The following is a 16,625-nucleotide window of genomic DNA, read 5'->3' on the forward strand; positions in this document are numbered from 1 at the left end:
AGACAACTTAAAACCAGAAAACGATTAAAACGGAAATTATATTAAATGCTTAAGCAGCATTTTCCTATCATACAAAGGCGGCAACATTAATTAACCCAAGGCCTGGAAAGGTCTTAGCCTGGTGCCTAAGAACTGACAAAATGTGCACATTAGGCAAAACTGAACACAAACAAATTTATAGTAAGAGAAATTTGCACTCAAATGCTTATAAATTTTCATGAGGTTAAAGCAACAACTGCAACCCTGCAAACTGAGGTGGAACTGTGGAAAACTGAATGTAAAATTGGAAAAATGAGAAATGGAGCGAAAAGAAATTGGTCAGTATTGGCCATTCACACTGAGGTCCAGCGCCGAGGGCCTTCTGGCGGTTCCCTCACTGCGAGAAGTGAGGTTACAGGGAACCAGGCAGAGGGCCTTCTTGGTAGTGGCACCCGCCCTGTGGAACGCCCTCCCAGCAGATGTCAAAGAAATAAACAACTATCTGACTTTTAGAAGACATCTGAAGGCAACCTTGTTTAGGGAAGTTTTTAATGTTTGATGTTTTATCGTGTTTTTAATATTTTGTTGGGAGCTGCCAAGAGTGGCTGGGGAGGCCTGGCCAGATGGGCAGGGTAAAATAAATAAATAAATAAATAAATAAATAATAAATAAATTGCTATTGAACTTTCTGCATCTGCTAACTATCTTGTTTAGCTTCCAACCATCCACTGAACATTAACCTTCCTGCTTACCCAACTTGAATGTGCTGAAGATGAGTTCAAAAGTGGACACACTAGTCCACTCCAGCTTCCTGATCCGTTTTCTTTCATCCTAAATGGGAATGTGTGCATCACAGAGCGATGTGTCTACTTTGATAGTGCTCTGTACAAAAAAAATGAACTCCAGACAGGCCATTCAAACTGCTATATGCCCTTCTCTCTCTTGTGGAACCTAGTGTGTGAATCCCTTCTCAAATGCTTCCTTAACAGAGCACCTTTCCCTTTCTTACAGTATCTTGGGCAGAGAGCAAGCAATCCTTTCTGACATGCATGCATGCTGCTATCATTTCCTCCCTCAAATGAACCGAAGCCTGGCAAGATGTAGCGGACTCCCCAACCAACCTCTTCCTCCCAAAGGAACCGAGGAAACTCATAAAAACCTTAAGCACCCGGCAATAGGCAGTTAAGAGAGGAGCATCTTCTTAATGTTCTCAAGGACTAGACGTGCATTAATGAACTCCAGCGTGTTCCAGGACTCCTTTCTGGGTATACAAGTAGTTTGTCAGAGCGCTATGCAATATAAAATAACCTTCCTCAAAGATTTACAAGATGCTGGGGGCTCACCAAATACAAATCTTGCAGCAGAATAAATCTGCATTCCCCCCTACATCATGGCACACGAACACTCTTTAAGCAGCTTTATTCTTCCGCTGCCAGCTGCCCTGTTCCTGGCATGAGCCCTAATTAGTGAGCCAGATATTTATGGCCTTAATAGCTCCAAAAAGCACTCACCTATCACCATTTTTAAAAAAACCTGACAGCCTTCATCTGCTGTTGCATATGCAAGTTTAGATTTGCTTTTGTTCTCTTGCTACATTTGCTATCAAACATGAGCCTGTATTGATTAAGTTGGGAGATTCCTCCTGATCAGGCTCCAAATCGGGTTCTGATTATCCCACTGCTTTCCCCCACACCTCAAAGATAAACCTATACTGTACTCCCAATGACGTCAATGGGTCCAATTCTCCTCAGCCCCTCTCCAAACCCTCCCTCCATCTTGCCAACCTGCTTCCTTCCCTGTCATGGTCTATGGTTCAAGGATCTTGCGGTGTGCAGCAGAAGAGACATACAAGGGCAAAATTCAGGCTATTTCTTCCAGTTTTGGGAATAAGCAAGGGTCTTTAATTAATGCCCACTGCACTTAGAAAGCTGTTAGCGGGTTAAAGGGGAAAGAAAGCTGGGTGGTGTTCCTAAGATATCTTTTTCAGTTTCTCTTTTCACCTTTCCTGCCTCCTTTCGTTGTAACCAGTAATGTTTGATGATGTTGTGTAAAATATCCCATTTGAAGTTTACAGCCATGCCTTCCTTCCTTTGGTGAGACAGAAACCCTCTCTGCAACACCAGCATCTTATACACGGCCCCACTGATGTTAGGACATGTCCCTGCCAACATCCTCTGACTCAGAGGATGAGCCCCCTGCAATACCAGGGAATCTTTTTGTGTGTGTTTTTATGACCTAAGCCACACTTCTCAAACCAAAAAGCAAACCGAACACACAATTAACCATCGAAATTTGTGCATCTCTGAATTTTGCAATGCACTTCTCTAAGCAACCACTGTGCATAGAAGTGCTGGTGGAAAATAACATGCAGAAATGAATTACATGGGGGAGGAATCCTTTGCAAAAATCCTATATTTTTGCAATATCAAGCATCTCAGGCTTTATGACCAGCAGAGGAGGCCCTGGTCACAGGGTGGTAACGGGGCCTTCTCAGCAGTAGTCTTCCATTTATGGAATACCTTCCCGGGTGAGGTTTATCTGTCTACCTCAATATTAGAATTTAGGATATTTTTATTAATATTCCTGTTTACCCAGGCATTGCTTGACCCTGGTAACCCTAAAAGTATTAGTTTGAGGGTCAGTGATTGCCTTTAGGAGTTTTTAAACTGTTTTTAGAAGGTTTTTTAAATCAGATTTAGAAGTTTTAATAGTATTCGTATTGATATGTTTGCCACTTTGAATTTATTTGAAGGAAGCTCTGGGGTATAACTCTAATAAATAACTAACATTATTATTTTTAATTTTAATTTTAATTAATATAGTTAAAACTGCATACAAATGTGTTTATATTAGAGCAGGGGTAGGCAAACTAAGGCCCGGGGCCCGGATGTGGCCCAATCGCCTTCTAAATCTGGTCCATGGATGGTCCAGGAATTAGTGTGTTTTTTCATGAGTAGAATGTGTCCTTTTATTTAAAATGCATCTCTGGGTTATTTGTGGGGCCTGCCTGGTGTTTTTACATGAATAGAATGTGTGCTTTTCTTTAAAATGCATCTCCGGGTTATTTGTGGGGCATAGGAATTCATTTATTTATTTTTTCCAAATATAGTCCGGCCCACCACATGGTCTGAGGGACAGTGGACCAGCCCATGGCTGGAAAAGGTTGCTGACCCCTGTATTAGAGCCTACATTGATCACGTTCTAATTCTCCCAAAGTTCTTTAACAAAGTTCTTAAATGAATTAATATTCCGTTTGAGCACAGACTTAGAAGGGAAATTATCTCTGAAAGGTTCGTGAAATTATTTCATGATATAAACTAAAGTGATTGCTGTTTCTTTCTCCATAAATATTTCTATTTATAAACATCCCTGGTGATTGTTCGGAAGCTTTAAGAGACAGAAGATGTTATATTCCATATTTCTCATTTCTGTATGGTGCTATTTTAGCATGAAGTTCAGCCTGCTAATTGCTGAAAGCTGCCCTGAGTCTTTGCACGTGCATCAGAAGGGTGGAATATTTTGTTTATTAAACTTTTAAACCACCCTTCATCCGGAGGATCCCAGGGTAGTTTACAGAAGATTTTTAAACCAAACACTGACGGTATGAGCTCAACATTGTAATAACCAGGATTAAAACCAGCAGCTGGCAAAAATAATAATAATCCTGCATCGTAAACCTTAAATGGTCTAGCCATCTCAGCCAAATGTCTAAGTTAACAAATGTGATTTAATTTGGTTTTGAAAGCTACACAAGGTTAAGGCCCTCTGCACCTCCAGAGGGAGGAAATACTACAGTCAGGTCAGAGATGGTTCCTTTGCCATCTCGCAGTGAGCAATGCCTGCTGGTGTAACAATAATATTTTTTTCTGTCAATAAAACAAGTTAATATTCCATCAAGCTACATGTGTGCATGACCATGTGCACACACAAGAGGAGACCAGGGCTCTGTTGAAGTATAAGTGGATCATGACCATTGTCTGAAGTGGCCACCAAGTTCCTCTAAGTCGAGGAGGAGGAGGAGGAGGAGGAGGAGGAGGAAGAAGAAGAAGAAGAAGAAGAAGAAGAAGAAGAAGAAGAAGAAGAGAAGAGGAGGAGGAGGAGGAGGAAGAGGAGGAGGAGGAGGAGTTTGGATTTGATATCCCGCTTTATCACTACCCTAAGGAGTCTCAAAGTGGCTCACAATCTCCTTTCCCTTCCTTTCCCACAACCCGTATTTTAACCCGCATTTTAATTAACTGTTTTTCTTTTATATTTTGTTATAATTTAATTGGTATTAGGTGCCCTGAGCCTGGTTCTGGCCAGGGAGGGTGAGGTATAAATAAAGTATTATTATTATTATTATTATTATTATTATTATTATTATTATTATTAAACCCAAGATGGTGCTGCTGTCAATGTGCCTGTGCAGTCCCAATCTTGCCAGCACCCATACAAGTCCCAGCACCATCAGTGTCAGGAAAGCAGCTCTGCTGTTACATCGCACCAGTTGTTACTGCCTCCAACTGTAGCTCCATATTCTGCAGTGAGCTATTATGTTCAATACTCCCAAGTGCTCCACATTTTAAATCTTTTGTTGCCAAAACAAATGTGACAAGGACCTCAGCATGATCGTTCTTCACAATCCATGGGTGTTCTCTGCAGCGCAGTATTCAGTCCTCACCTCCCACTCAGGAAGCTAAGTTGAAACAATGGCCCGTTAGCTTTCAGAAGCCAGAAATCATAGGAAAAAATTACGCCAGTTACTACACCTGTAATGGAAGCTTATATAACACCCAGCATTCTGTTGTATAATGCTCAGACGTTGGCATACAAAGTAATTCAGTGCATGGTACTTATGAGAATGTAAGTGGAGGGAGAAGAATGTGATAAATAAAGAAGTTCTGAAAGGGTGCCCTTTGCAGAACAGGGGCTCAAATTCTCCATGGAAACTTGCATCATAGAGAGAATGAAATGATACAAGTCAACCTATCCCCCCCCCCCATATTACCTGAGCTTGGAGAAAGAATAGAGTACAAGGAACTTATTATGTTGAGCCCAATTCAGTTTTAATTTCCAGAAGAACCATCATACCATCACAATAAAGATTTAGTAGCAGAGCTAAAGCAATGTACACACACACATCTCCATCCCTGAAGTGTTAAGTGAAAGGTTACATGCTGTCAGGAGTATATCACATGGAATAAGTGAAGTTAACTCTTTTATTATAAGAAACAAGGCAGCTCAGGAGTATGGAATGTTTGATTTGTAGCTTTTCTTCCTGGAGCCCACACACTTCCGTCGCGGCGCTCTGCTCCCAGGACTTCCCACAGCTACTTGTAGCAGAGCGTACGCAGCGTGGAAGCAGTTGCTGTGTGTGTGCGTGTAATAAATCAGGCTTAACGCACGGTGCCTTCCTTATCTTCCAAAGTCTTTATTCGGGTAGAAAAACAACTCAGAACTCTCCTGGTGACAGAGCACACATTTTTGCTCGTCTCTCCTCCAGTAACGGAACAACACTGAGACACAGGAAAACACTCCCCTCAGTATACTAAACCACGCCTCAGAATGTGAGACGTCACTCAGAACTTCTTAACCCTGTAAGTTCTGATTCTCTCCACAAGGAGGCCAGGCCTAGAGAGCACAACAACACTTCCCGGTAGAACTTGCCCCATGGGGCAGAACTTGCCCCTTATCACAGCTGCCTAAACTTCCTCCTCCCCTTGGGTGCTTCCCAGGCAATCTGAAACCATACTCGCATGGCTGTCTTTGCACTTCCCACTTCATACCTCTCCTGGTCCTAGGAGACCAGGGAGGAGGGGAGCTTATTGCAGCAGGAGGAAGAGACCCCCTGGCTTCTTCACCAACCTGACTCACCTCTGCCTCTTGGCCTCCCTCCACCCCTGCTTTAGCTTCTACCTCTGGTTCTGTGCTGCTCTCTGCCACAGACTCTTCCTGCTCACTAAACCATTACCTCTTCAGCTTCTGACACCTCTTCCTCCCTGTCTGCTGCTTCTTCTCCCTCTGACTACGCATCATCATCCCACCACCAACCCCCAGGCTCTGAGCCTTCTTCCTTTTGGGTTCCCCAGCTGGTTCCTTCCACCATTCCTCTGTGTTCAGCCAGTCCATGACATGTACATACACAGAAAATTAAAGAGGAACTTGGGGACAAGTAGGGGTTCTACATACACCGACGAGGAAATAAAATTGAGGATATGATTTGATCATTACCCTCAGACACTCTTCGGAGCTGTTACTTCACACACTCCTTTAAATGTTCTCACCTGCCTAGAATTTGTCCTTGAACTCTTGCTTGCCTTGATGTAGGATAGAAAGGAGTGTGTGTGTGTGTGTGTGTGTGTGTGTGTAAGTAAACTACCTTTGCTTATGTTCCCTCCACAACTAGCATTTGGCCTTCAGAAAGGAACGTGGTCCTCAAGCTGAACATGTCTCCCACCCCCGCTTTTTGGAGATAGATTCAGCGTATAGTCAATTCCACCCTAATTTAATCAAGAATTTGTGGAGCGAGGGCATTCTAATGGTTTTTCTATATAGGAAAACACTGGGTTTTCTTGAAGACCAGTTCTGAGATGGATTTGCAACAGGCATTCACCTTCAAATCCTGAGCCAGTCTGTCTGGAATAACAAAATGAAATGAGTTGATATAGGGCACATGTCTAAACAACAACTAACAAAGGGCTGTCGCACCTTTAGGTTGACAGAACATCACTGTCAGAGTGAGGGCTGCATAAAATGCTCCCTGCTGATTAAGAAGGACTCAATAAGCACCTTAGAACCAATTATGCATTTCGAGAGGAAATCAAGGCGGATAATGCTTAGTTTTAGGGCTGACCAATGGGCAAGCTAAGGAAGCAACTCACCAGGCACAAAAAAACGTTATTACTGCCAGTGACTGGGAGGAAGGCTTCAGTGCTTTGAACCAGGGGTTGGTAGTTCAGGGGTAGAGCATTGACTATGCATGCAGAAGGTCACAAATCTCCAGGTAGGGCTGTGGGGAAACTCCCCTTTGAAATCATGGAGAGCCACAGCCAGTTGGTGTTAAGCAGGGGCAAGGGACATTTTTGGTTCCAAGAGCCAGATCTTCATCTGTTCCCATCCTGTGGCCCACTTTTGGCGGGTGGGTGGGGCAAACCACCTGTCAATCATGTGACACCATCATGATGTCGCACGATTGACAGGTGGCTTGTCCCCCCTCATCAAAATTTGTTGTGCAGGTGCCCAAGAGTCAGCTGTCTGTAAGGCGCTTGGGGACTGGTGTGCAAGGGGAATTTGTACCTGGTACTTCCCAAAGCTGGCAAAGAGGCTGGCAAAGCATTTCTTTCTCCCCTTCCTTATGCAGCAATGACTACCCACCCCCTGTAAGACTGAGGATGCCTGTTACCAGCAGCAATCAGGTGTGCACTGTTGGGATATTCCGTTCCACCTTAAGAACAGACGTGTGGAATTGTTGTATGTCACATGCCTGTTTACACTCCAGCACAGCTTGCTGGGAACTTTCATTTGTGTATAGCTTTTGCTTATGCTGTCTTGCTTTGGACACGAAGGAGATCGGACATGTTTTCCTTTTGTCCTGATGTATGCTGAATATCCTGATATCCTACTTCCTGCTTTTGAATTATGGTGCTGGAGGAGACTCTTGAGAGTCCCGAGGACTGCAAAAAGATCAAACCTCTCCATTCTTAAGGAAATCAGCCCTGAGTGCTCACTGGAAGGACAGATCCTGAAGCTGAGGATCCAATACTTTGGCCACCTCATGAGAAGAGAAGACTCCCTGGAAAAGACCCTGATGTTGGGAAAGATGGAGGGCACAAGGAGAAGGGGACGACAGAGGACGAGATGGTTGGACAGTGTTCTCGAAGCTACCAGCATGAGTTTGACCAAACTGCGGGAGGCAGTGGAAGACAGGAGTGCCTGGCGTGCTCTGGTCCATGGCGTCACGAAGAGTCGGACACCACTAAATGACTAAACAACAACAATGCTGAATAAACTGCTTATAAATATGCTCACACGGCCTCTCCTGCCACTTCTGTTTTTTAAAAAAAGATATTTATTGAGATTTTCCACCGTAATACATTAAAAAATCAAAAAACAAAAAACAAAAAAGTTAAAAACACATAAAGTTTACAATCCATATTTTCAATAACATATTTCCCTGACTTCCCCACACCTCCCCTTCTTATATTCCAATTCAAATTGTTAGTTCAACAAGTTCTTATCCCCAATTTTTGACCTTTTTCTATTTAATTCATTTTAGAAAAACCAATTTTAACTTATAAACATCAATATTTGTACATCAGTGCTCATTCTTAAAACCTTTTTCTAAAGTTGACCCAAATTCCCTTCCACGAATTCCCCAATTTTCATACTAATAACAAAACAAAATAAAAAAACAGATTATAATTGTGCACCCTTTGGATTCCCAAACCCCACCCCACCCTTTCCCGGTTTCGATCCCCAACAAATGTCCATCAGTCTTAGTCTACTATCAGCATGGAGACCTCACGTCCGAGGCTCTTAATTCTCTCTCAATTCCTCTCTGCCGGTTTTTTTGATAGTCCTTAGTATTAAACACCAGATCTCGGAGAAGCTCTGTCCCAATAGGGTCCATGTTTCTTCCAGCCAAACCTCCATACCTAAAAGCGGAGCCCGAATCTTGTTTCTTACTCCTTTTAAGTCCAAATGTCCCGAAAGCTCCAACTTCCACCTTACTCAAATTTGTAATCCATAGGTCTTCAGATCTCCACATAAGGAGATCTCTCCATTCTTCAATCTCCAACTCAGACCAGATTTTCATCATCCAGTACTTATTTTCCTTTGTAACCATCATGTCAGGCCTCTGGCTCTCCTTTGTCATCTGCAACATTACATCTCCTCCTTCCTTTTCCTCAGAAACAACATATATCTCTTTCTCCACACTCTCAAATCTCTCAAGTTTCTCTTCTTGTCCAGCTGCATGAACTTCCTGAGTCAAATCCTTATCAAATTCAATGAATTTGTTTACTGTTAAGTCCAGAGTTGCAACATTGGTAGCCAAAACATCAATTTGGCCTTGTAACTTTCCCAAGAGAAGAAAAACTCTGTCCAATTTAGCTTGAATTTTTCCTCCTTCAGCCATTCTTGTAATGTCCCAAAACCCCCTCTAGAGGGATTTTGGTTACTTAATCTTCCTTCCAGTTCAAATCCAAAAATCAAGTTAGTTTGTATTAGTTCTTCCTTGTTTTCAACAAAATATAACCAAATTGTAACAAGTATATCCAGCAGAGACAGCAGAAACAAAGTTCTCTTTTTCCTTCTTGACTGCTAATTTGACAGCTGTCAAACTCTTCTGTATCTCCTCAACAGGCTCTCTCGCGGATCACTCCCGGGTCCGGGGGGGGGGTGGCACTTCAGCTCTCAAAATTAGCTCTTATCCTCCAGTAAAATTACTTATACTGCCAAATCGTGAAATTAATGTCTTTTACCCAATAAAGAAGAAGTTCTCTCGACCTTAGTTAACTAGTCCTTGCTTTAAATTATTTACAAGACGGGTTCCCCGATCGTGCCTAATTCAAAAAAAAAAATAATTTTCTTTACAAATCCAATTTCCATACTACTCACGGGTTGTTGCTTTTAAAGTCCAATTGTTCACAAGAAGAAGTCAGCGCTCTCCGACCATGGCATGCGGCTTCACTCCACAGGAGAAGCAGTCGACTCTCAGCACCGCGCCACTCGCCTCGTCCCCTGTTCCAAAGCCTTTAAAAAGGCTCCTTCGCGGGTCGGGGGCGCAAAGGTGCCCGCCGGGTCACCAGGTTCACAGGCTTTAGCACCTGTGATTTCTGAGGGTCCCCGCATCGCCGCAGCGGCAAGACCCAAATCCTGCAGAGCCGATTCCCTCCGGAGCTCGGAGGGAATCCGCCATTAGTCGATGGCGCTAACCCGGAAGTCCTCTCCTGCCACTTCTGTTGCGTAGTGTTTTCTCTGCTGATTAGAGTGTGCCCTAGCTTTTGAAGTTCGGGTCACTGATTCATGCTGCACCAAGGACAGGAGTTCGTCCGGTACACCGGCCGGTGGGATGGAGCCAGCTGGGGGCCTGCCAATTGCCCCCACTTCCTTGGTTGTATGCCAACATGCACAGCAAAGCTGATCAGGATTTCAACCCCGCTTCTCAGCTTTCAAGTGAGGGGGTTAAATCCTGCTGCTTTAGCTGCAGGCGCTTGTTCCCTCCTGGGATCTGGCATCCGCAGCCAACACAGAATTGAACCCTGCTCATCAGCTGACATCACAAGTGGCATCAGTAGGCTCATTTCTGCACACGCTCAGAGATCTCTCTCTTATCCTTCATCCAAGCAAGAAGCATTATCGAAATTAAAGGATACACTTAAGGCAGCCAAAAGCATTCAAAGACATTGTGAAACGAGGCTGGTGTGGAGCTGGGCCTGAGGAGAGGGGAGATACGGCTGAGGAGGGGTGTGTGGTCTGGAGGAGAGTTTCTAGGGCACTAGACAGACCTGAGATCCCTGGCCCTGTTCTTCTGAATGCGTGGAAGCTGGAGGGGCAGGTGCAATCTGATGGTGAGAAGAGAGTTTGTGTTTTGTATGATCAGGCTTGCATCTTTTGTAAATGGAAATACATTCACTGGTCTCCTGTTGATGTGTTGTAAATACATTTTTCCAGACCGATTTCAGACATAGCTGGTCATCACCTTCTCACCCGCCAGGGCAAACGACAGGGGGCCTCACTTTCAGCTTGCATTGCCCAGAAACATAACAGCCTCTAATACGAATCAGCTGTCAAGACAACTGTTTACTAGGCTGGGATAATAATCGAAGGAAATAACTTGATAGCAGTACAAACAGGAAGGCTGATGCTCCTGGGTGCTGGTTTTGGAATACAAATATAGCATTAAAGTTTAATTAGAACAGAAGGGAAATTCAGCAGTCCTGGTTTCTGCCTGTAGCAGCAGCAAGGCAGCCAAACTACAGGAGACCATGATGTGGCAGTTTCCATTTACAGTGTAGCCGACCATGGAGAGATCAAATACATCCATAATCCCTCGCAGCTGCAGTCAACATGCAAAGGGGAAAAAATGTGCCCTCATTCCAAGCAGCTATAAATTGAACATTAGGGATTGCCATGGCTGCAGCAATTCATTTATCTGGCCTGCCTGGTGTAGGTAAACATTTAACATCAACACCAAGTGCGGAAGACCTGGCTTGATGCTCCAGAAAGGCTAACTCAATTTTCATACTTTGTTCAGAAATGTCATTTTCTTCTAGCAGGCCTCTCAAGCAATTGCTCATTTCAAGCTCTCTCTCTCACTCTCTTTCTCTCTCTCTCGAAAAGCAAATCATCTTTCCCACCACCTTGTCCCTTTAAGCACTGTACTCTTTTCGATATTAAAAGGGGATAAGCTAATCCCGACAAAATGCCCCGGAGAAGATTTATTATGACTACATTCTCTTTGCCTTCCATGAAAGAAAAAGATTGCTTCAGGAGCGATGACATTAATATGCAACATCCTCTCTCTCTATGACCGAACACCAAAAGGCATGAAGAGGTTTTTGCCTTTATTTCTTTTATTCCAAAGCTAATTTACTCTGCACATTATGTGGCTCTTAAGAGCTGTCAGTCAAGATTCCCAATCTCCTTGCTTAACTGGAATTCTATGACTTCATTTTTTTCCCTTCAAAGTAAAGCAGGGCACGTACTGTTCTCTACAGGTTAGGTAAGGGTTCAGGAACTTGGTAGTCCAACAACTTGTGGAAGACCACAACTCTCCACCGCCCACAACAACCATGGGCAATAGACAGGGATGATGAGAGTTCAATAACATCTGGAGGGTAACAGATTCCCCATCCCAGTCTTGTTCACTTCCACCATATTTGGCTGTGGCCCCATCAGGTCATAGAGGAGTCGTTTGAGATGGTACCTGAGCCCAGATTTCAATAGTGCTTTCTCCATCCTAAGGCAGCCTAACAAGAAAGATCTTCTGGAAGATCAACTGGAAGCGATTTAGAAAGCAAATGGCAAAGGCCCAGCATCCTGCCTTCAGTTCTTAGGAGACAAGAGTCAGAACCAAACCTCTCATTCTATTCTTAATAAACTGGGAGAAGGTATTGCTCTGATCCTTCTTTCTGGCCATAAGATATGTAGGACTTTATAGGTGACATTTAACACCCTGAATAGTGACAGGAGAGGTATTTGATTCAGTTAACATTTAAAAACAAACTGACCGAATTTCACAGTTTCTGAAACAAGATAAGAACTGAAAAACTGTCATCCTTCAAAATTTGCACTTCTCTGACTTTTGCAATGCATATTTCCAACGAAGTAATGTGTACAGAAAAGCATATGCTAGGGAAAGTGCATAAAATGCACATTTAAGTGAAAATAGCATACAAAATTCATAATATGGGGGGGTGTATGTATTAGGCAAAATTGCATGTGTATATATTAAGATCGATTCCCACTGAAATACTGGCAAAGTTTACTCAGGACTTGCTTTTAAAAAAATAATAATAACAATCAGAAGCTAATGTGGAAATGTGGAGAAATGAAAATTCAAAAAGCAAGAAACTGAAATTGACAAATCCCTAACCCTGAATCATGCAGGCGATGCACCTGAATTTCCAAAGGCGCCACATGCTCATTCTGGTCAGCTCTCTCATCTGAAGTGACCTTGCCCTTCCTGATTGTGTTTGGAGCTTTCAGAATCGTAGCACACCTGGGTAGAGCAGAGCTTGACCTTGAAGCCAGGTGCATGGTGAAGCAGCCACACATCTCTTTCAACATGTGACCAGCTGTAACATGTGCATCCACTTCCTGACGTTCGTGTTTAGTGATATAACCTGGCCTTCAACCATATGTGGTTTCATTCCAAGTACAAATGGAGTGGAGGTGGGAGCAAAATCCTCTTTTGAGGAACATGCTTCTTCTTTAAAAATGAAAATAAATGACATGTTGAAAGCTGAATGTCCCACTCCACCCCTATCTTTTGATTCAGAATGTTTCCAGAAATAGGAATTCACTTTCAATAGCAGAAAGATGATCTAAATCTGAAATGGGTCTCTGGCTTGTGTGCTGTATGTTGAACTTGACCTTGCATTTCTTGGAGAGCAATGTCTTCCTTCAACTGCTTTTATGCACAGAGTCAAAAGCCATGGGGGGAAATGGATTACAAGATAAACATTCAAAGAGGAGAAGTGACTAGAATAAGAAAAAGAACCAGCAGGTTTGCAATTGCAGGCAATCAGCTCCATTTGTGACCTTCGGCAAATGTTCTGAGCTCTACTATTCATATATCCAAACTGTTGCTTCATTTATCACAATGATTTGGGGGGGGGGGGTTCAATTATATTTTTTCACCAGAGTCAAGGAGGCAACAGATCTTTCAAGGAAACTTGCTGAACTACAGCATTATTCAGTAGTTCTTATTGAGAATATTATTATTAAACAATTCATAATTTGTGTATCATTTGGAGGCAATCCCATACATGCTAACCTAAGAGTAAGCTCCATAGAACACATTGGGGCTTATCTCCAAGTAGACATACTTGCTATGTGAAGTAGGTTAGGCTAACCATTATCTTCTTCATGCCTAAGCAAGAATTCAGACCAGAAACCCCTCATATCCCAACCCAGTATTCTGCACAATACACCAACAAGGCTGTCAGGTGGGTCAGTAGGAATATTGATTGTTTGCAATATGGGAAGAGGGTTCCACTGACTTGTTCATGCCAAGCTAAAAGCCCATGGGCAAGGCTGAAGGGGACTGATCTGCAGGAGAAGCTGCCCAGTGACAGAAGAAAGGTATCAAGGCTTAAGTGTGTAGCTTGGCATGGCTTGGCTGTTCAGGACCAAGGAAAGCTCCCAGAAACAGCAGACGTTGGTTTGATAATACTTAGACTTCATCTGAGCTCCTAAACAGTGAAGTAGGCAGCTGAGTCTTCTAGCCTCACCCCTCTGTTGAATACGAGCAAGACTTGAACCTGTGAACTTTAATGCATTTCCAGATGGCCTGTTTATTGAACATTCATTCCAATTTGTTTGCAGGGGAGATAAGATCAGGTTGGCTACTTAATGAGCATCCATTCTGATATGTTTGCAGAGGGGTTAAGTGATGTTGTGTCAAATCATGCGTTATCCCACACTTTCCCCCTCACAGAACTACAATTTCCAGAATTCCTTGGGAGGAAGGATTGCTTGATAGACCACTCTCTGTGGGGAGACTAAGGCTTTCCCAAGAACTCTTAGCACCCTTAACAAATGACAGCTCCCAAGATTATTTGGGGGGAAGTCATGACTGTCTAAAGTGGTGTGATACTGCTTTAAAATGTGTGGCTGTTGCCTAAAACTTTCACCGAAGTTTTGCTCAGTCAACAAAAAAGTATAATTATCTTATGGGTACAAGAAAGTTTTGCCTTCCTGCCACGAAAAAAGTAGCAGCTTTGGGGGGGGGGGTGTGTTAATTGAGGAAAATGGTACAGAGGGTAGATGCTTAAACCCCTTTCCTGAACACACACCTCATCCTCCAGGAGGCAGAAGATTCAAATTACAGGTCTCCTGTTTCATTGAGCCCTGAGGGTGCAATCTGATGTACACTTGCCTGTCAGTAAGTCACACAGTATACAGTGGAACTTTCATATACATTCATATATATATATATATATATATATATATATATATATATATATGACTGCAAGAAAGCTTATTTTCTGTGGCCTCCTATAATTTGGGCTGCTAGGGATTTCCCCATCTATCCAGCTCCATTTTGATTCATGTAATTAATGTAATTATCACATTAATTTCTATTTTACAGATCCATTAGAAGTTTTAAATTATTTTAATTAAAACTCAGCTGAACTCTGGTGGTTGTTCCCCATTAACTCCTAACAGATGTCTTAAATGGACTTGTCTGCTAATGAATTTTTTACGCAAATTAGATTAGATGGAAAGTGCATGTTTTGCCAAAATGAGGCTCTTGTAAAACCTGCTTTGTACCTAAAAGGCAGGCTCCTCGCATAAGGACATCTGGTGAACTGCAGATTAATTTTAGGAGCAGATTATGCACTTTTAATCAACAGTGGGCTCAAGTCACCAATGCAACATTTGGATGTGGCATTTAAGTACCATAACAATTACAGCGCTTTGGAACTGAACATCCCTTCAGAGGCTTTGTCGCACAATTTTTATGCACCCATCCAAATTTAAGCCTGTGGGGCTTTTTAATGCTACTGTAAACTGAATGTGAATTGTACCGAGTCCAAGATTACTCTGCTTCCCGGGGTTTGGATTTTTAACCATTTCAGGGGAGCACTTAGAAACCTACATAGGTAAGAACTGCAAGGAATCATAGATGGAAGCTGAAGCTAGTAAGTAAACTTTGTATGAGGAGATTTTGAAAAAAATAGGGCCATTACACATTGTCAAAGAAAATGGTTGATTCTTCAAAAGTGGGAACTATTAGACCAAGGCCTGGTTCACATACGTCCATCACACATATGATGCATAGTTTGAATTCATGCCTACAAGAGGCAGTGATGGTCAGTGCAGTGCAAAAACACTGGCAGAGCTGACCCAGGGCTCCCAATGGTCCGTTTGCACCACAGCAGCTTGGGCACCTCCCCTCTCTGTTGCAGTAGAAAAGAAGAAGAAGAGTTTGGATTTGATATCCTGCTTTATCATTACCCGAAGGAGTCTCAAAGCGGCTAACATTCTCCTTTCCCTTCCTCAAACAAACACTCTGTGAGGTGAGTGAGGCTGAGAGACTTCAGAGAAATGTGACTAGCCCAAGGTCACCCAGCAGCTGCATGTGGAAGAGCAGAGACGCGAACCCGGTACCCCAGATTATGAGACTACCGCTATTAACCACTACACCACACTGGCACTGGTGTGGTGGCACTGGCAAGGGATTTGGGGCATAATACTGTATTGGCGTGAAAATAAGACACACCCTTAAAATTGGAGGGTGGGGAGAAAAAAAGAAAAAAACACCCAAATACAAGCCGCTCCATTTCTCGCTGCTCCTGGCTACATACTGGGGGGGGGGAGCTGCACTGCGTTGCCTGTGGCCTTTCCCCTTCCTCACTCTCTCCCTTCTCAGCCTTGGGGGAGAGGATAGGGGACTACACGTGGGGCGGGCACTGTTTCGCCACGCTCCTGGCTGCATACCATAAGGTCGCAAATATATTGAAATATTGAAGTACTTTATTGTGACTTGTACAACTTGTATACAGTGAGAGTACACGAGCACCCCCCACTCAGCTCTCTTAGCCTTAATTCCCCTCATTTACTGACACCCACACCCACCAAACCCGAAAGTCAGTTGCCCTGTTGTTATCTTTTCATTCAGCAGCCTAACAGCCCATGGATAGAAGCTGTTCTTTACCCTGTTGGTGCGACTAACCATGCTTTTATATCTTCTGCCTGAGGGCAGGAGATCAAGGAAGTGCCGGCCTTATAAGCTACACTTTAAGTTTTGATGGTCGGATTTTGGGGGGAAAGTGCGGATTATATTCAGGGCAATACAGTATTCAACTTATTGGGAAAGGTTATGGAAAACAGATTTAAATTCTTTGGCATGTTGTACATTGAAAGAGAATTATATGAAAATGATGTATAAATGGTATCTGACTCCTACTAAATTAGCAAAAATGTATAAGACAAGT

General features: G+C 43.1%; 1 protein-coding gene across 3 annotated transcripts in view; it reads right to left on the reverse strand.

The window, feature by feature from the left end:
* The window catches only part of ARHGAP24 (Rho GTPase activating protein 24), a 353,954-nt gene that overhangs the window by 239,191 nt on the left and 98,138 nt on the right, over positions 1 to 16,625 (reverse strand). The gene's annotated exons all lie outside the window — the stretch shown is intronic.

The sequence above is a fragment of the Podarcis raffonei genome, chromosome 9 (assembly GCF_027172205.1).
Source record: "Podarcis raffonei isolate rPodRaf1 chromosome 9, rPodRaf1.pri, whole genome shotgun sequence".
Taxonomy (NCBI): domain Eukaryota; kingdom Metazoa; phylum Chordata; class Lepidosauria; order Squamata; family Lacertidae; genus Podarcis; species Podarcis raffonei.